Consider the following 19,902-nt stretch of genomic DNA (forward strand, 5'->3'; position numbering starts at 1 on the left):
ACTAAATAATATATCCCATTAGATTGTAAATCATTACAATAGGAAATGTCTACCAATCTTTATATTAGGGGGCAGATTTATCAAGGGTCGAATTTAGTGTAAAAACTCTCATAAACTCCCATGAAGTCGAAATTCGAATAAAATTTTCCAAAAAAAAAATTGAATTTTCTCAAACTCAGGTGAATGGGATAGACCTGCAAACTCGAATTCAAATCGAATTTGATTCGAGTTTTTTTCTCTGAAAAAAAATTGATTTTCAGGAAGGCTGCAAACAACTCCAAATTGATCCCAGGACGTCCCCCATAGGCTAAAACAGCAATTTGGCAGGTTTAACGTGGCGAATAGTCCAATTAGAATTCTTAAAGGGGCAGTACATGATAAATTTTGAAAATCGAATTCAAATTTTTTTAAAAATTCAATTAGAATTTTAACAATTCCCTAGTCGAATTCTACAAAAAAAAACCCTAGAAAACTCGAAATTCAAAATTCAAAATTTGATTTTTCACTTCGACCCTTGATAAATCTGCCCCTAGGTGTGTGTGTGTATGTGTCTATACTTAAATACAACTTTCAGAATAGGCTCATGGCTGCATTGTCAGAGAGAGACAAATACAACCTTCAGAATACCACTTTTATAACTACTTACAACATAGTTTACATTAATAATTCTGTTTTTCATCTCTAAAAATTTGCTGAGCATGATTGTTCATCTTTACCAAGAAAAGTTTGCACTACCCAACTAGACCCCACAGACACTTATATTAAGGACTTAGCCACAACCAATCCAAACAGCCATATACAAGCAGCTCTTTCTGTTTCAGATTAAGCCATTTACTACTCAAGTAATGAAAATTGGGAGAGCAAGAACCAAGGGCATGGGAGAGGCAGCATCTAGATTGGAGCAGACTGACAATCAGGGAAATAAGTAAGCCCGGGACTAAGCTGTGGAAGCTAAAATAATCAAACTAAAGCAGGCTAAAGTAGGAACAGGACACACAGTAATCCCAGGTGGTTCAAGGGATTGCATCTGCAATAAGTCCCTGAGGGGGAGCCAATAAACATAAAGAAATATATATTTTTTGCATGTAAGAAAATAAAAATACCACCTGTGGGTGCATTCGCAAACTAAGCAATACAAGCACATAGAGGGAGCTAAAAGATATGGGCATTTGGGATGGACAAGTCATTTTGAGAATAATAATAAGAGGCACTGATCAAAAAAAAGGGCCACAGACCCAGACGGGAGCCTCTAGATCTTTGTCATTCCACTAGAAACAGGGTTTGGATACGATGAAAAACTCTAATGTGCATAATTCCTTTAAATTGTGCATAGTTATGGGCGTGATATTGCTGGACCACGGCAGTATCAAAGCAAGAAACAGTAAGAAAACCTTAACTGCCAACCCCAAAGTAATAATATTTAAACTGTATCAGTAATACAGTATTCATTTATACCACTAGCCTGCCTTTGGTCAGCAGGGAGTGGAGGAGTGTACATGTTCCACACATAGATGAACCTGAACTTTAGGGTTCCCTAAACACACATCTGTAGCCACATAAACACAATTTATTTGGGCTATCTAATATCTGAACCATACCATAGCTTCTTATTTTAGCTAGATGTGCCTGTATATAACATTTTCTAAAGAAGGAAGCATTCTGTTAGAGGAAAACTACAGATTTCATGCGGATAAAAGCCATATCTTAATTATATTAATTGTATATCTGATAATTTGAACATAGATTGCTAGTGTACCATTATGCTCATTTAGTTTTTTAGGCTGTAAATGTCTGTTGAGCAGAGGAGCAGATTTGGCTACATTATAATATAGAGCATTTACAGTACATGATGATAAAGAACAGGCTGTCCTGTACCCTGTAACTGTAGAGTGATACCTGAGGCAAAGCAAATGCACTAATCTATATCCAGAATGAAAATGACAAGATGTAAAATGATGCTAACTAGAAAGACAATGTATAATGATACTGATTATCATCTCGGTATAGATAATGATAGGCTGCTGTAGGTAATGTTGCTATCTATATCTATCTATATAACAATGTTGAACATGTTGCAAAATACGTGATTTTTTTAGTGTCTTATACCAAAGCAAATATGCCATAGAACAGTACTGTCCAATTGACAGCCCACACGCACATCCTGCCCATGACCCCCCTTGTGTGGCCCCCCACATGAAAGTCTACCTGCTGTGACTATCAATTCTGAGATTAACTGGCCCCTGCATTGTTTACACCTCAATTTCAGACAGTAAAGTCCTGCATTGTTGACACATATAATCCTCCCTGCATTGTTCACACCCGTAACACCTCTGTTGTTCACACCCCAAAAGCCCTGTATTGCTCACTCCTCAGATGTCAGTGCCCACATTGTTCACCTGTTCACACCTCATACAAACTGCTGAAGGGGCACAGCACTGTTTCCCTATATGTAGCCCAGTATGAACTGTTCATCTTAGAGTGGTTTCCCTGTCTCCTGCTATGTCTGCCTTCCATATGCTCCTGTGTGTGCCATACGCAGCCTACTATATGCTTCCTGTGTGCCATACTCTGCTTGCCCTATGCTCTCTGTGTGTGCCATACTCTGGCTGCCCTATGCTCCCTGTATGTGCCATACTCTAATTGCCATGTGTTCCCTGTGTGTGCATACTTTGCCTTCTCTATGCTCCCTGTGTGTGCCATACTCTGCCTGCCCTGTGTTCCCTGTGTGTGCATACTCTGCCTGCCCTATGTTCCCTGTGTATGCCATACTCTGTCTGCCCTATGTTCCTTGTGTGTGCTATACTCTGCCTTCTCTGTGCTCCCTGTGTGTGCCATACTCTGCCTGCCCTATGCTCCTTGTGGGTGCTATACTCTGTCTGCCCTATGTTCATTGTGTGTGCCATACTCTGCATTCTCTATGCTCCCTGTGTGTGCCATACTCTGCCTGCCCTATGTTCCCTGTGTTTGCCATACTGTGCCTGCCCTATGCTCCCTGTGTGTGCCATACTCTGCCTGCTCTGTGTTCCCTGTGTGTGCATACTCTGCCTGCTCTGTGTTCCCTGTTTGTGCCATACTCTGCCTGCCCTATGCTCCTTGTGGGTGCTATACTCTGCCTGCCCTATGTTCATTGTGTGTGCCATACTCTGCATTCTCTATGCTCCCTGTGTGTGCCATACTCTGCCTGCTCTGTGTTCCCTGTGTGTGCATACTCTGCCTGCTCTGTGTTCCCTGTTTGTGCCATACTCTGCCTGCCCTATGCTCCTTGTGGGTGCTATACTCTGCCTGCCCTATGTTCATTGTGTGTGCCATATTTTGCATTCTCTATGCTCCCTGTGTGTGCCATACTCTGCCTGCCCTATGTTCCTTGTGTGTGCCATACTCTGCCTTCTCTATGCTCCCTGTGTGTGCCATACTCTGCCTACCCTGTGTTCCCTGTGTGTGCATACTCTGCCTGCCCTATGTTCCCTGTGGGTGCCATACTCTGCCTGCCCTATGCTCCTTGTGGGTGCTATACTCTGCCTGCCCTATGCTACATGTGGGACCTGAGCCTGGTAGGGTTTGTTCTATTAGGAAATTCTTATCAGGGGCCCCAAAGGTGTTTAATCATGTGCTGGGGGATACTGTGTTATCCACATAGATTTAAGGATATGTTTTATAATGACTTAATTTTTTTAGTGATGAGTGATATCCCTACAGCGAGCACCAACCATTTGTTTTTTTTCTGTGTACTACCACCATTAATGTTGGCATGGTCTTGTTCTTGTGGTAACATGGGTGTGGTTTAAAGTGGGTGTGGTTTAGAAACAGGGAGTGGTCAACACTGGCTTTCATTATTGTCCCTCCACAACGTAGGCCAGAAATATTCCAGCCCTTTGTACTACAGAAGTTGGACAGCACTGCCATAGAACATTACTTTCTGAAGTATTCTGGGAAGAAACTGATAAAACTGAGCAAAATGACAGTGCCTGGTGCCCTGCTGTGGGCTCAGTTTTTGATATGTGAATTATGATAGTATTCTAAAAATGAGCTGTTCTATTTATCTATGCTTTGAGGTCCCCTACTAAACCCCCCATGATATTGAACAGCCTGCTAGGCATAATAGCATGGCTTATATTGTGTGGTAGGGAAAATTCTCAGAAGAGTAAATATCTACCTTTCTTTATGTGTGTAATTTTCTTTTATTGATTTCTGTCTTTTATTTGATGCAATGGAATATTATTTACAGATTACTGAAGAACAGAATGCTATTACATTTACACCATCGGTTAACATGAATTATCTTCTGAAACTTTCACACAAAATATAATAAGATCATGTACACAGCAGTAAGCGCCAATTGATTTAATAAATGTCAATTTAGAACACATCATTTATAAATTTTGTTTTTTATAGAGAAGAAAGCCTTGGTATATACAAGTATAGTATAAAACTGCTCCATAACATTAGGCTATTGCAAGTCATGGTTGTGGGTACACAGGGTGGGTGGGGGCCTGGGGGAAGCTGTGGGGAACCTGGGTGCAACTCCTGCTCCCGCGCTTTCTCAACCGATGCTTGCAAGGGTTCTGTATATTCAGTTATTTTGTAGTGTCAATGTCTTTTTCAGCTCTTAAACTTTTATTTATGGTTAAAATGTATTTTGACTGTTAAGGTTGAGGGCTCATTTACTAAAACATGTGCTAACTTGTAGTTAGGTGCTAAATTGCAGAATTGTCAATAGCAAACAAAAAGACAATCTTTTGCATTTTTTTGAACTTGTTCCAAACTTATTGCTGATTGCTCGTTGCTCTTGTCATTTACACATTTGCAATTTAACACCTATATTTGTACATTGGTCCCTTCATGTATGAAGGGGCATGTATTTTGCTAGTGCAATCAGGCCCGGATTTGTGGCGAGGCCACAAAGGCCCAGGCCTATGGCGGCAAAATTTTAGGGTCGGCATGCCGCCCCTAACATCATACGGTGCTCCCAGTGCTCCGGTGCTAGAGAGCATGTGTGCTTGCTTGTGTGCACGCGCTGAGGAGGGGTTGAGCCTGGCCAGCGTTCGGCAATAGGACCATGTGGCCCTGGGGGGGCCTGCGTGAACGCCGGCGCTGGCCTCGGGGTGCCGAATGTTGAAATCCAGCCCTGAGTGCAATTGACAGTTGGGTACTGTATATACTATGGCTCTGAGTAACAAACCCTGTTAGAATAGCTTTATACCAGTGAAATATGATCAAATATGCCACAAGACTGTAGGGCTCATTTACAGCGTGGAAGGCAGGGTGCGAAAACTGGCACAATCTGCCTGTTCTCAATCTCAATGACTTCCTCGCACATTTGTGACCAAACTGCTTTTGCGAACGTTCGCAGTGTATGTAAACAATCGCAAACTGTTTTTTTAACAAAATATTTAATGAAACTCCAGAGCAGGTGTTAATGGTTCGCAATGCGCATTTAAGATTCCCAATGCAATAAAAGCCTAACGAAGAATAATACATCGCGACAGGTGAATTTTTATTCGCAAACCTTTGCAAATTTTATTACATTCCCCCCATACTATGCTAATGTTTCACTGGGGGTTTAACCCATCTCCCTGCCCCGTCTCCCTGGTCTGCCCTGTCATTGCTTGATACTCAAATTACCTACGTTTTTTAAGTACGGTACATTTTGCATATGTTAGGTATGTTTTTGCATAAGTTACATAAACTGTGTACCGTATATACTCGAGTATAAGCCGACCCGAGTATAAGCCGAGGTACCTAATTTTACCTATGAAAACTGGGAAAACATATTGACTCTAGTATAAGCCTAGACACAACTACAGCCCTGTCTTCCAGCAGCGCACAAAGCGACCCCCCCAGCGATCAACCGGACTTCTTTGCAAAGTTGATGGTGACAGAGAATTGCCAAACGGATTACTGTGTGCACTGTCCCACTACCATGTGCAGAGGGCGCTGTGTGATATTGCAGTCACTGTTATTCTTTCATATAACCAACAGAGGGAGCTGTGTGATATTGCAGTCACTGTTAATCTTTCATATAACCAACAGAGGGCACTGTGTGATATTGCAGTCACTGTTAATCTTTCATATAACCAACAGAGGGCGCACTGTTATTCTTTCATATAACCAACAGATGGCGCTGTGTGATATTGCAGTCACTGTTATTTTTTCATATAACCAACAGATGGCGCGGTGTGATATTGCAGTCACTGTTATTCTTTCATATAACCAACAGAGGGCGCACTGTTATTCTTTCATATAACCAACAGAGGGCATTGTGGGATATTGCAGTCTCTCCCCAAGTGAACTGTTGGTATAGGAATGATTAAAAGTGACTGCAATCTCAGCTACTGCCCGCTGACCCGAGTATAAGCCGAGGTAGACTTTTTCAGCACATTTTGGATGCTGAAAAACTCGGCTTATACTCGAGTATATACGGTAAGTCTAATGATATTGCTGTGGGGCCCAATAACTAGTCCTTCCACTATTGAAAAGTTAATGCAGCAGATGCTTATATAATCCAGTACATATATCCCATTATTAACAGCTGATGTTGCTATAATAAGTTGTTCATATAAATAGTTCCAGGGTTCCCTTCAGACCCAGCGGTAATAGGCGCAGCCCACTTGTGCCCAAAGAACCAGGTGTAGACATCACTTGCACGGAGAACACCAGAAATGACATTAGGCAGACTGCCTAAAACAATGGTAGAACAGGACATTAATCACACCTGACAAATATCCTCGTCTGTAAGAAAACTTCAGGCGACGGAATGCATGTGTTTACCACCAGTGTTTCACTTTATTGCCATTTGGAAAGCATTTGGAGATTAGTCCCCACAGAAGATGAGATTTGTTGAGACTCATCTCCTCTTCTACCATTGCCCTTGAGATCCAGTTGAAAGGTGGAAAGGCCAACCCATTTTATGCTTTCTTGCAAAGGAACCTGCAGGTCACATGAATGTTAAATCTGTTAAAAGGTATCCTTGGGATATAGAGCCCATTTAGTAGAAGAATGATGCTTATAAAGGGTAGTACCCAATAGAATCATGCTAATAATAGATCAAAGAGTAGGATAACAATCAAATCCCATTATATATTATTCATAGTGGCAAAAATACAGACTTTCAAAATGTATTTAAGGGATTGAAATAAATATATGGTGTGGAACACTAAAGTCTATTCATGTTTAGGAATAACTACCAACGATGCATATGGATACGTATGTGGGTAATATTTCATATCAAAAGTGATATATTGCATACTGACGTCTCATTGGGGAAAGCTGTGGGAGATGAGAACACTATATAAATATTCATAATAATAATTAGAGACAGTAATAACAGCTGCACATTTGGCACTTCTAGATTTTTACCTAAACAGTGAAAGCAGCACAGTTATATGGGTCTTTCAGAGACTGTGATGTCTATAACAGGAAGTGATCCATGACAGTTCCTGAATTGTACCACATAGATGAAAAAGCAGAGCCATCAATTCCGTGTTCCTTTAACCTACCTGTGTCAGTGGCAGGGGCGTAACTATGGAGGAAGCAGACCTGGGGCTGCAGGGCAGCCTAGGAGGTATAGGGGCCCCATGAGGTACTAATTCATATACAATTTAAATAAATATTGGTAAAACTGGTCAACCGGCCTGAAAAATAATCTGCTGTGGGGCCCAATAATATCTAGTTACATCACTACGTCAGTGGCAATAAAAGGGGCCATTTAAGTTAATACTTATAAGTAATGTTTTGTAGGGCCCTTTGTGGCTGTTTCGAGTCTTGGTTGGTGGTATAGGAAACTAAAATATGAACAGGGTATTTACTAGTAAAGTGCACACTCAATTGCTTGGTGTTTTATTTTCTGGGTACAAAAAATTATCTGGGCACAAAGCATATAGTCAGGGTATGGATATATTACTGTAGGGAGCAGATTTATCAAGGGTCACAGTGAATTAGAGGGAATTTTCGAAGTAAAAAAATTCGAAATTCGAAGTAATTTTTGGATACTTCGACCATCGAATAGGCTACTATGACTTCGACTTCGTCTTCAACCTTCAATTCGAAGTAAAATCGTTCGACTATTCGACCATTCAATAATCGAAGTACTGTCTCTTTAAAAAAAACTTAGACTTCAATTCTTCGCCAAATTAAACCTGGCGAATTGCTGTTTAGCCTATGGAGGACCTCCTGTATGTTTTGCTAAGTTTTTTTAAGTCGAAGGATTTTTTGGGAAAATCGTACAATCAATCTTTCGATTCGAAGTACGATCAGAGTACGATTGGAGTACGATCGCACTATGATCGGAATACGATCATATGATGTATAAAATCCTCCAATTTCGAATTTGAATGTTGGAGGATTCTATTCGATGGTCGAATTTCGAAGTTTTTTCTACTTCGAAATTCGACCCTGGATAAATCTGCCCCTCGGTGTAAAAGCAACAAATCGTATGTCATGGTCTTTTATTGTGTTAGATAGTTGGTAAATGGCACAAGAGTTTATTGGCCACCACAGTACAAGGAGGTAGGTATCTACATATTGACAAGAGATGGACTGAAACTAATATTTGGGGTTTGACAGATATCTGGCACTCTTTACATTTGGCCAAATCTTTGTGCCTTGATGAACTGGTCCAACTCCTAAAGTATCTTTACAGCACTCTGAAATTGAAAGCTAGTCTTTTTTTCTACAGGTATGGGACCTGTTATCCAGAATGCTAAGGATCAAGGGTTTTCCAGGTAACAGATTTTTCTGTAATTTGGATCTTCATACCTTAAGTCTACTAAAAAATCATGTAAACATTACATAAACGTAATAGGGGGGTTCAGCTTTCAATAAGATTTAAGGTACTGTTTTATTACTACAGAGAAAAAGGAAATCATTTTAAAAAATTTTGATTATTTAATTCTAATGGAGTCTGTGGGAGACAGGCTTTCTGTAACTCGGAACTTTCCGGATAATGGGATTTTTGATACCAGATTCCATACCCTGTATATGATTAAATTATATGATATACGATTACATGATTTTTTCTGGGATTTGTTAATTTTAATATGGTTCATAATCAGGTTCATATTAAGCCAAATGTTTTGTGAAGGATTCAATTCCAAAAATGATGGGATTGGTACATCCATAATAATCACAAAAAAACAGATTGCACTAGTGAATGTTTTATTTTATCTTAAATGATCTGCTCTTTCTGTTGTCAGTTGGTTACTTACTCCCACCCAGCTCACATTTGGTTATATATTGCCGGATGGTTAATGGTAATCTTTTTATACTAATGGGTAGTGTTGCCACCTGGCCGGTATTTTACTGGCCTGGCCGGTAAAAATTGATCCCAATCTTATTAATAGGGAAAAAAGATAAATATATTGGAACGCTGGTATGTTTTTCCAGGAAAGGTGGCAACCCTACTAACGGGGTCAATGTCAGACTGGGACACCAGGGGTCCACCCAAAAACCTTGGATAGGGGCCCACCAATTAATCTTAGACCAGGGGCCCACTCTTAGTACTATTTTTCTTCCTCTCATCACTTCTCTCTATTCTCCTAGTCTCTTTACATAATATACTCTATTTTTCCATCTAGTTAGCCTCTTTGTTCTCATAGAAATAGGGAATGGCCATGAAATAGGCCAAATGGTTAGCAGCATGAGGGTCCACTGACAATTGGGCCCACCGGGACTTTTCCTGGTATTGCGGTGGGTCAGTCTAACACTGAACGGGGTGTTTAGCTATCAAAGCCTCAGTGCTTTCAGTTCTGCTCTCAAATCTTGTTTTCTACAGTGCAGAGTTTAAGGATATCTTCTCAAACAGCTTGTGTATTTTAATCAATTTTACTGACATTGAAAGGTATTTAATGCTTCACTCACTGTTTACAAAAGGAGATTGTGGATTGCTAGGTATGCTATGAGTGCAGGATTGGAAACTCCTGATCTGTGCTCTGATCGTGAACATGTTGAAGCGTAACTGATAATAAGTACATCCATATAATGAGGACTGCCACTTTTTATAGCTATACTGCCCACTGATTTAATGAGATTCTTCTCATTCACACTCATTTCATATGCATTACCACCAGCTTTCTACTGTTATTCCTCTTTAATCTTGTGACAAACCACTAATCATGGATATATTTTTTTCCTGCCTAGCTGCAGCATAATAAGCTTGGCCATGTAACTATGGGTTATGCATGTTATTGCTAAAAGCACATCAGATGCTGCTAGGGTTTTTGCAGCATTTATTGGTAAAATAAAATGACATATTATCAAATGTTTTGACATTTCTGTTATGCTATGATATGTTCTACCTTTATTGCAAGGATGTGATATGTGTTTGTGCATTTTCATAAATAGTATGTAAAAAAAATACATAAGGCACATTTACTGAGCTTGAGTGAAGGATTCGAATGATAAAAACTTCGGATTTCAAAGTATTTTTTTGTGTACTTCGACCATCGAATAGGCTACTTCGAACTTCGACTACGACTTTGACTTCATTTCGAACGATTCAAACTAAAAATCGTTTGACTATTCGACCATTCGATAGTCAAAGTACTGTCTCTTTAAAAAAAACTTTGACTACCTACTTCACGACTTTAAACCTACTGAGCATCAATGTTAGCCTATGGGGACCTTCCCCATAATGTTTCTAAGCTTTTTTGATCGAAGGAAAATCCTTTGATCGATAGACTAAAATCCTTATATGTATATATATATACCATATTTTGAAAAAGACTACATAGATAGATAGATAGATAGATAGATAGATAGATAGATAGATAGATAGATAGATAGATAGATAGATAGACAGACACTTCCAAATCGATCTGCACTCACAGGTCTTATAAATTCAAAAAAGTATTTTATTGCATAGCGAGCAATGGACTGATGTTTCGGCCCTCTCCCAGGCCTTTCTCAAAGTGCCTATTGGTATACAAAACATGCTTTAAATATCTACTTTGGCAGGAAAGAGAACAGCTGTGAGTCTTCCAATAAATCATAGTATCTAACCCCTATTGCACAGTCCACATTCAAGCATTACATCACTTAATTGCAACAACAATTAAAAACAAGACATCATGTTTTCACTGACATCTTTAACATCTCCCTGATCACCTCCACTGTCCCGAAGTGCTTCAAAACCACCACCATTGTCCCCGTGCCGAAGAAGTCATCAGTGTCCTGCCTCAACGACTACCGTCCTGTGGCACTCATCCCCATCATCACGAAGTGTTTTGAGAAGCTTGTCAAGAAACACCCTGCTGCCATCAGCACTGGACCCCCCCTACAGTTCGCATACCGTCAAAATCGCTCAACAGACAATGCAATAGCCACCACCCTCCATCTGGCCCTCTCTCATCTGGACAAAAAAGACACCTAAGTTCGAATGCTGTTCATAGACTTCAGTTCAGCATTCAACACTATCATTCCTCAGCATCTGATAGAAAAGCTGAGCCTGCTTGGACTGAACACCTCCCTCTGCAGTTGGGTTCTGCACTTCTTGACCAACAGACCTCAGTCAGTCAGGATTAGAAACATCATCTCCAGAACCACGACACTAAGCACCGGAGCGCCTCAAGGCTGTGTGCTTAGTCCTCTACTGTTCACTCTACTGACGCACTGCACAAATCACATCATAAAGTTCGCTGATGACACGACAGTGGTGGGTCTCATCAGCAATAATGACGAGTCATCATACAGAGAGGAGGTGCAGCGGTTAACAGCCAACAACCTGTCTCTCAATGTAGACAAAACAAAGGAGATGGTTGTTGACTTTAGGAAGACTAGAAGTGACTACCTGCCTTGAAAATGGTCCCAAGAGGGACCGAAACGTTGGAGCACTGTGATGTGTGAAAAATAAAATTACTTGATTTACTAAGGGAAGTGCTGACCTGGGAATGCTTTATTCCAAATTGTGAATATATGATTGATATTTGGCAGTGCACTCCTGAAATTGCTTTGTTGGAGTGCGGATACTGAAGATATAATATTTAAAGGACCCACACTCCAAAATGTTCATACTTGTGCACCCAACGTTTCAGCCTCGGAGTTCCATGACCTGTATAAAAACACTCGGTCTTCGGCCTCTTGTTTTTATATTGTCATGAAACTCCTCGGTAACTTATAATATTATTTTACAAGAGGGGGTACTTTTTTCACTATATAATGTTCACATAACAAGGCTTTCAGACTTATTCATATGCAGCCCCTCCTTTGTGTTCCAACATTTGCTCAGGTCCTTAGCACATAATAAGGTTACACATATATGCTAAATCAAGACTAGATTTAGGAGTAAGGACTGAAATGTCCATCTGGGTGGGGGCTGGGGGATATTTAAATCAGGGAAGTCAAACTTGCAGGCCTTGAGCTACAATTATGAGCAGCCCTAATGTATAAACTGAAATACAATAGGTCATACTCATTTGTACTTATAATTGTATTTTTAATATTATTATGTGATGTTTGAGGCCCTGGGCAAATATTCTCTCAGCTCTTCCTTAAAACCAGTCCTCAATAAAGCTATAAGTGTTGTAGAACACTAACTAGCCTTCATGTTGACGCCCCCTGAATCCATTACTTTGTGGTAAAAGGTAGTGCTAAAGTAAAAGTAGACAGTGTTTGGTCCAGTCTATGGGGCAGATTTACTAAAGGATGAAGTGGCTAGCGCTAGCGACTTTTTGCCAGAAATCCTATCCTCAGGGACATCACCAATTCACTAACAGGAGCAGACGACAATTCGCTAGCAAAAGAGACCATCGCTTGCGTTTGTTCACACTCTATCACCAGACGACATTTCGCTCTGGTGAAAGGTTGTTGCTCGGCAAATTCACCAAATTGCGGATTTTACTGAATGTAACCTTTTTCACCACAGTTTACTTGCCACTTCTGATCAGGCGAACTGCTGAAACTAAGCTACATCTTCCTCAATATGATGTCAGTGACATCATATCTTGTACCCCGTAAAGTCATAAAAGTGTAAAAAATGCATGCGACTTTTCTATTTTTAAAGTGGGATTGGCTTCAAAATTCCGAACATATTTTTTAACACATTGATGGATATGCCACATATATTTTAGGGTGGGCTCATGTCTAGGGCATTAGAGGAGCTTTTGTGTCTTTATTAAGCTCCCTTGGACATTTGTAATAAAAAGTGGCCACTTCAAGCATTTACACCAACATCTCTTAAAAAGACGTGGTTACGACTTTTATGCTTTACGCTAGCGAATCTCCGCTATGAAATGCTCACACTGAAGTATCGCTAGTGAAAAGTTGCCAACGTTCAGCGTCCAGGACGCAATCTCGCATTTTAGAGAATCAGCATAGTGGCAACAAATTTGTGCCTGGTGAAGTGGTGTGAAGTGTGCGAAGCAGTCCCTGGCGAATATTCGCCCTTTAGTGAATCTGCCCCTATATGTATAAAAGGTCTACATGCAGCAGAATTCAATGTACTATATATATATATATATATATATATATATATATATATATATATATATATATATATATATATATATATATATATATATATATATATATATATATATATATATATATATATATGCTATCATGATATCATGCACAGTAATATGCACTAGCACTGTTAAATGATATTCATCCCTGGTGATATATGTCCAGGTCAGTGTCAGTGTAAAGATACTCTGTATCATAATATTAAACAGAGATGTATTTAGATATTCCCATTTCCATATACTGCAAGACAGGCATTGCTCTGTGAGTGCTACAAACTCCCGGCTGCCTAACATTGCACATAATTATTGTCACAGTTAAAGGTCATAGCAAAACGCTCATTGACAAAGGGACATTGCCAGGATAGTATTATGTTCTGCCATGCTCCCATCTATTACTTTGTATATACAGTATATATAGTTTATCCCTTCCCCTTTTTATTGCTTCTCCACGGCAGCCCTATCATTCACCCATGTTTCCAACTGCCTGGGTTGGTTCCAGGTAAATTACAGAACATTTGGTAGGAGAGTAACCCAGGTCTCTATTGCTGCCAAACTCTTTCCTGTGGGATATAAAGCATGGCATCTTGGGATACAGAACACTGCACATTTCCAAGTATCTCTCTATGTACACCTGAATGCCATCCCTGACACCCCTTCCATGCCATTTTTATACCATCCTAATACTCAAAGCAAAACACTGAAGCAATTACAAACAAACACATCCATCCAACAGTGAGCACTGTTTGTCACAAGCTAAAAAAAACCTAATACAATCAGTGTCAATATGCATTAGACCCTAATATTGTCATTGCTGTGCGTAGTCCTGGGGAAAAGTTATGTTATCTGAGTTAGTGCAGATGGATGGTCTGTATTATGTCAGACATACGGAGTGGCATAAAACTGTATTGTATATGGCATATATAGCATAATGGCATTAGTGTAACAAATGTAGGAAATAATTTTAATACTTGCATTGAAAAGCCCAAAATATCACAATGGGATCCCCCAGAACAGGGACATAACTACAGAGGAAGCAGACCTGCCCAGCAAGCAGAGAATACATGTACCTAAAAGATAAATAGTAAATGGCAATTTATACATATAAATGACAGTATGAATATTTTGGCACATGTGGTTCCCAGCCCTTTCAATGAAAACTCACAAATGGGAATTGTATATGATATTCATATCCTGTATGTAATAAGTGTTGTAAGGGCAATGCAGAGTGGTAAATGGATCAAGTATGGTTCTCCCCTTCCATGTGATGCACTGCGTGGCCACCTAGAAAAAATACCCAAAAGGCTGGTCCTTTTGCTTTGCTTCAGTCTTTGTATATCATAGAGCCATTTTAAAAAGGTGCAAATTAGGTGTTATCCCATTGTATTATCTGCCCAAAGACCATTTGCTGTATTCCCTCATTGTAAAAAAACTATTTTATGATAAAATTCTGTTTTATTAGCCTGAGCATTTAAAATTTGTAATAGATATAACCTAGAGATATGTGTGGGCATATATCCGGTGAACGTGTGTGGGCTAAGGCTATGCTAACAAATTGCAAATTTAAAAAAAAAACAAAAAACACAGCAATTCCCTGTGCCCTATAAATGGCTCCGGTGTTTCACCTGCTGAATAATTAAAGAAATGCTTGATGGGTCTTCATTATTATCTGCCCTCCAAATGTGTTTTAAAATGAATGCAAATTATCTGTCATTAAATTGCATGAATTAGCATCAATATTCTTTGTGACTTTATCATTAAATTGCAGGAATTAGCATCAGAATTCTTTGTGATGGCAAAACTGGCCACCTTCACTGGCAACTTGCTTTGTTTTCTTTAGGTTGAATTTGGAAGTGTGTGGGTCGGGGGTACCGAACTAACTTACTCCGGGCTTTGCACATGAGGGGGCTTCAAGGCTTAACGCTACCATTAATGCTTTTCATAATTGTTTGTAAATGAAGCTCAAAGTGGGGGTGCCAAGCCATTATTCCACACTGGGACTGTACTTGTTTATCTCCAGCCCTGCTTTCCACCCACGCTTATAATTTCTGTGTTTCTACTTCTTTGTGTCCATTGAGAGAACGCATAATAATTTATCTGTTCCTTAGAGTTTCTATTACAAACTGAAATCAAATATTAACACAGGGCCTGGTAAGGTTAGGAAGAATTTAATAAAGTGACCTGCTTGGAGCCCAATGTCTATCCACAACTGAGGATATTGCATTCTATAGATAGAAACAGCTCATACTCCAATTGCACAATCACAGCTACACTAAGCTACAATGTCATATGGATTATCTGTGCTTTGAGTATGTTGATGCTTGAGCATATGATATAGGGTGAGCGCATATGTAACTTTGCATACAAACTGTGGATAATGAGCCAAAACCTCCAGCCAGCTTTCCTTACAATTGTGCTGCACCTATGACTTGATATTACATGGCCAGGGATCACTTCAGAAGGAAAGATCTGAACCTTGAACACCTTTTTGGTGGTCCCAAAGTTCATAGCAACCAATATAATGTTCTGATCTGGCCCCAAACTTGTTTGATCTTCACTGCCAAAAAAATGTTCAGAGGGCCCTGTGCACCTAGGTGCTCCCACCTGCAAAGCCATGCCTGTCTGTAACCCCCTCCACATGCTTCCACGTCAATTAGAAGAATAGAAGAGTGTCAGGGAGGGGGATTTGAACACTATAGAGGAAGTTGACCCCACGGTTTGACCATGACTATGGGGTGGTCTGCTTCCTCTATAGTTACAGACAGCGTGTAGGGATGAAGCACACCAGCTTTATTTCGGCAAATTTACCTTAATCACATAATTTTTGCAGGAATTCAAAGCACAAGCTTTTCGGGACAAAAATGTCTCTCCTGGTACTTCAAGAGACGAATTTCGGGTAAATTCAGCTCTTCTAGCACAGAGAGCGCAGGCCTCATGGAAACCCCAGATCCCCTCCGGTGCAAAAAGGAGAGCGCATGGGGGGGGCAGCAGCAACAACAAGCTGCCTCAGGCGGTGGAGGGGCCAGGATTGCCCCTGGTTGGTCCTCTAAAGCTTGTGCTTTGAATTTATGCAATAAAATGTGATTAAGGCAAATTTGCTGGAATAAAGCTGGTGTGCTACATTCCTACACTCAGTCTGGAAGGTACATTTAACTTGGAAGCAGTCTTGTATTTTAATGCACCTTGCGTGAATAAGTAAGTAGTGTGCGACAAGAAAGTATTGTTGTTGGACTTTTTAATGTGCTTCCTCTATAGTTACGTCACTAGAGTTTATATAGGAATATAGATGGTGCATACATATGTTCTATACGTCCTATGCTCTGGTGCCTTGGAAGCATAAAGGTGTATGATATTCTTGTTGAGATTTATACACTAATATTTGTGTTGAGTTTAACAGGGGATACAAGACATATGTGGCAGTTTACATATACAAACGAATATTTCATAAAAATAGTACACATATTTACATTTGCATATTATGTGGAGAAACTAAGAGGAGCTTATAATGTAAATAAATCAATACAGTTTTTTTTTCTTCAATATAAATGTATATACATATAAATATAGATTTTACATTCTGGTTAAGAATTGCATGTGCTTATGGTCCATAGGAGAATGCCATGGGATTTGGGATTTTTACAGTGCTAAATGCTTGCCATCTCGCACATATCTTTGCTTTCTCTCTGCCCAGAGAGTATTCAATGTGTTTTCTGCCTCTGGCATGGTCTGGCCTATTGGATGTGTTTTCTGCCTTTGACATGCTCTGGCCTTAGGTTCAATGCAGTATCATCTAATCATCTATTCTAATGGATCCCTCATACTGGACTGATATTGAACCAGAAATGAAGAAAAGATAAGCTAAATGCAGAGGTAGGCAGCTGGAATAGACAAAGAGAGAAGAAGGAACCAAAAGGAGGGATTCAAGTGCACGAGTGGGAAATCAGAGACAGAATTTATCAGACAAAAGATGCAAAGTGCAGAAAAAGGTGGAAGGGGAGTTGCTGTAAATGGGAAGTTGAGAAGTCTGAAATGATGCATTTGGAAAAGGCAATATCTACATTTGAGAGGTCAAGAGATCAATCAGAGATGGTTGCTCCATTAGGTATTTTTGCTGCCAGGTTCTATAATACTTCTCATTATGAATTTGCAGGCACTTTAATCCATAATGCACTGTAAGTTCACTCCTGAGACATGTTTCTGACTTAAGACCCCAGATTTTCTTTCTCTCCCTTAGGGCCTTCTGGCAGCCGTCACCTACATTAACCCTGGCACACAGAGCTGCCCTATTACCTCTGCACCACTGGGTATGGATGGCCTGCAGCCCACTCTGTACCCTTCTCTAGTCATTGCCCCCTGAGGTAGTTTTACTAACAGTCAGGCACCACTCCATCCCCCTCCCAGCACTGCTAAACTGTGCTAATGTTTTCCTTTCCCAATTTCAGCTCTGCACGTCTCTCCAAATCTTGCTGCTACTTTCTTTTCTATTCTATCTTTCTTTCCATCCCACCTCTCTCTCTGTCTCTAACATTTCATTCCCAGCACATGAAATCTCTGCCCTCTCTACTTTGTTTCTTACTCTTCCCCCTCCCAAATCTTTCCTCTGGATGTTACGCTCATTCAATCAGGCAGTACATTCATATCTCAGGAAGTGGCATCAACACACAATGCATTCTCAGGTCACACACTAATCCATTCTTTCAACCACCCACTTCCACCCATATACCCCTCCCTGGCATTGTGCCAACTGTAATTTAGCAGTGTGTTCAGCTTCCAGTAAGGCATAGTGTAGCCACCACTGGAATATCTTTTCTGCAGTCAAACTGGACCTAGTATCCTAATTCTCATACAGTATTTAGTGTATACAGTAAGAATTATACACTCATATCTGGGGTGGGATATTGACTCATGCTGTTTAGATGATATAAATACAGTGACACAATACAGAATGCTATATGCTGTAATTGACACACACACACACACATAGTATTTATGAATTTATGAGACTGCAGATGTATCTGGCATTGGGTATAATGCAGCACAATATTTATACAACGTAGAAGAGAGCAGTCATATATTATGTATACAGAATTTGTGTGGAATACACATTTAAGCTGCTTTTAAGGTGGTATTTAGAGCAGTACTGACAGACTATAACACAACTAGATGAGAATAATGAGTTGTTTAGTACTGATATATTTTAAATAGACAAAAGCCAATAACCTGTGCTACATATACTTTAATTCAGTCATGTCCAAAGTCAGGCCATCCTGATGTGGGTCCTGTGGGGTATTATTTATACATGGAATTGCCCCTTGCCATCCTGCTGTGGGTTCTGGGGGGTGTTTATACATGGAATTGGCCCTTGCCATCCTGCTGTGGGTTCTGGGGGTATTTATACATGGAATTGCCCCTTACCATCCTGCTGTGGCTCCCGGGGGGTATTTATACATAGAACTGCTACTGTCTTCATCCTTCATAGTTTCTACAGTGATTATACTGGCACAGCTAGGGTTAATATGCTAATTATCCATTTTTATGTAGTATACTGTCAGATCTGTGTTTAATACTCTGATTATTCATTTAATAGTGGCATGACTTAATTATGTTTTGATAAAACATTGGGTGTGGTATTTGGGGGTGTGGGCAAAAGTGGGCGTGGTTTCAAAAAAAAATATTTTGGTTTCTGGGGCCCACCAGTCAGCTCTTTGCCCAGGGCCCACCAAGGCCTTAAAAGTGCCCTGGTACTGACGTGCTTTCATGATCATATAAAGGCTCGAGGAATGCAGCATTTTGTACTTATCTGGTCATGGAATTATTCAATGACTGTTTTTATATTTTCAATAAGGGGTATATTATTCCCAATATATTTTTATTCCCATTATAATACACAAAAGCCATGGGAAATCAGTAAAAACACAGTAGAACATCTCCTTATAAATGTAAACTGGTGATGTCCTCAGTTAGCATTGTTGCTGTGTAACAGGTACATTATTCCTATAAATGCAGGCATTTCCAGATTATAATGCAGAATAATATGCAGGCAACTGAACAGTACTGAACAGCTTTAATATCCTGATGGGGGCCCTGAATATTTATAATGTTATTATTCACCACAGCCAACGTCATTTTGTGGAACACATTGCAGTCACCTCTGGAATCCTGCGTCACAAATATAATTTCTACAATGATATATAGTGCAGTCACCTTTGATAGAGATATTGATACTGTTCCTTTTCTTTTTCTTCCAGTTGGCGTCAGCAGAATCTACCAGATTTAAATAATTTATTTTAGATAGAGTTGTCACTTTCAAAGTGATTTTACGTGTTTGGCACATTATTTTGCATGCTATCCTGTGCAGAGCCCTGTGCTGCTGTAATGTAGAGAAAAATGTGCCCAGAATACTAAGAATGCTTTGCATTTGCACATACAGAGCCGTGCTGCTCCAGAAACA

This window comes from Xenopus laevis, chromosome 2L (genome assembly GCF_017654675.1).
Source record: "Xenopus laevis strain J_2021 chromosome 2L, Xenopus_laevis_v10.1, whole genome shotgun sequence".
In the NCBI taxonomy this organism is placed as follows: Eukaryota; Metazoa; Chordata; class Amphibia; order Anura; family Pipidae; genus Xenopus; species Xenopus laevis.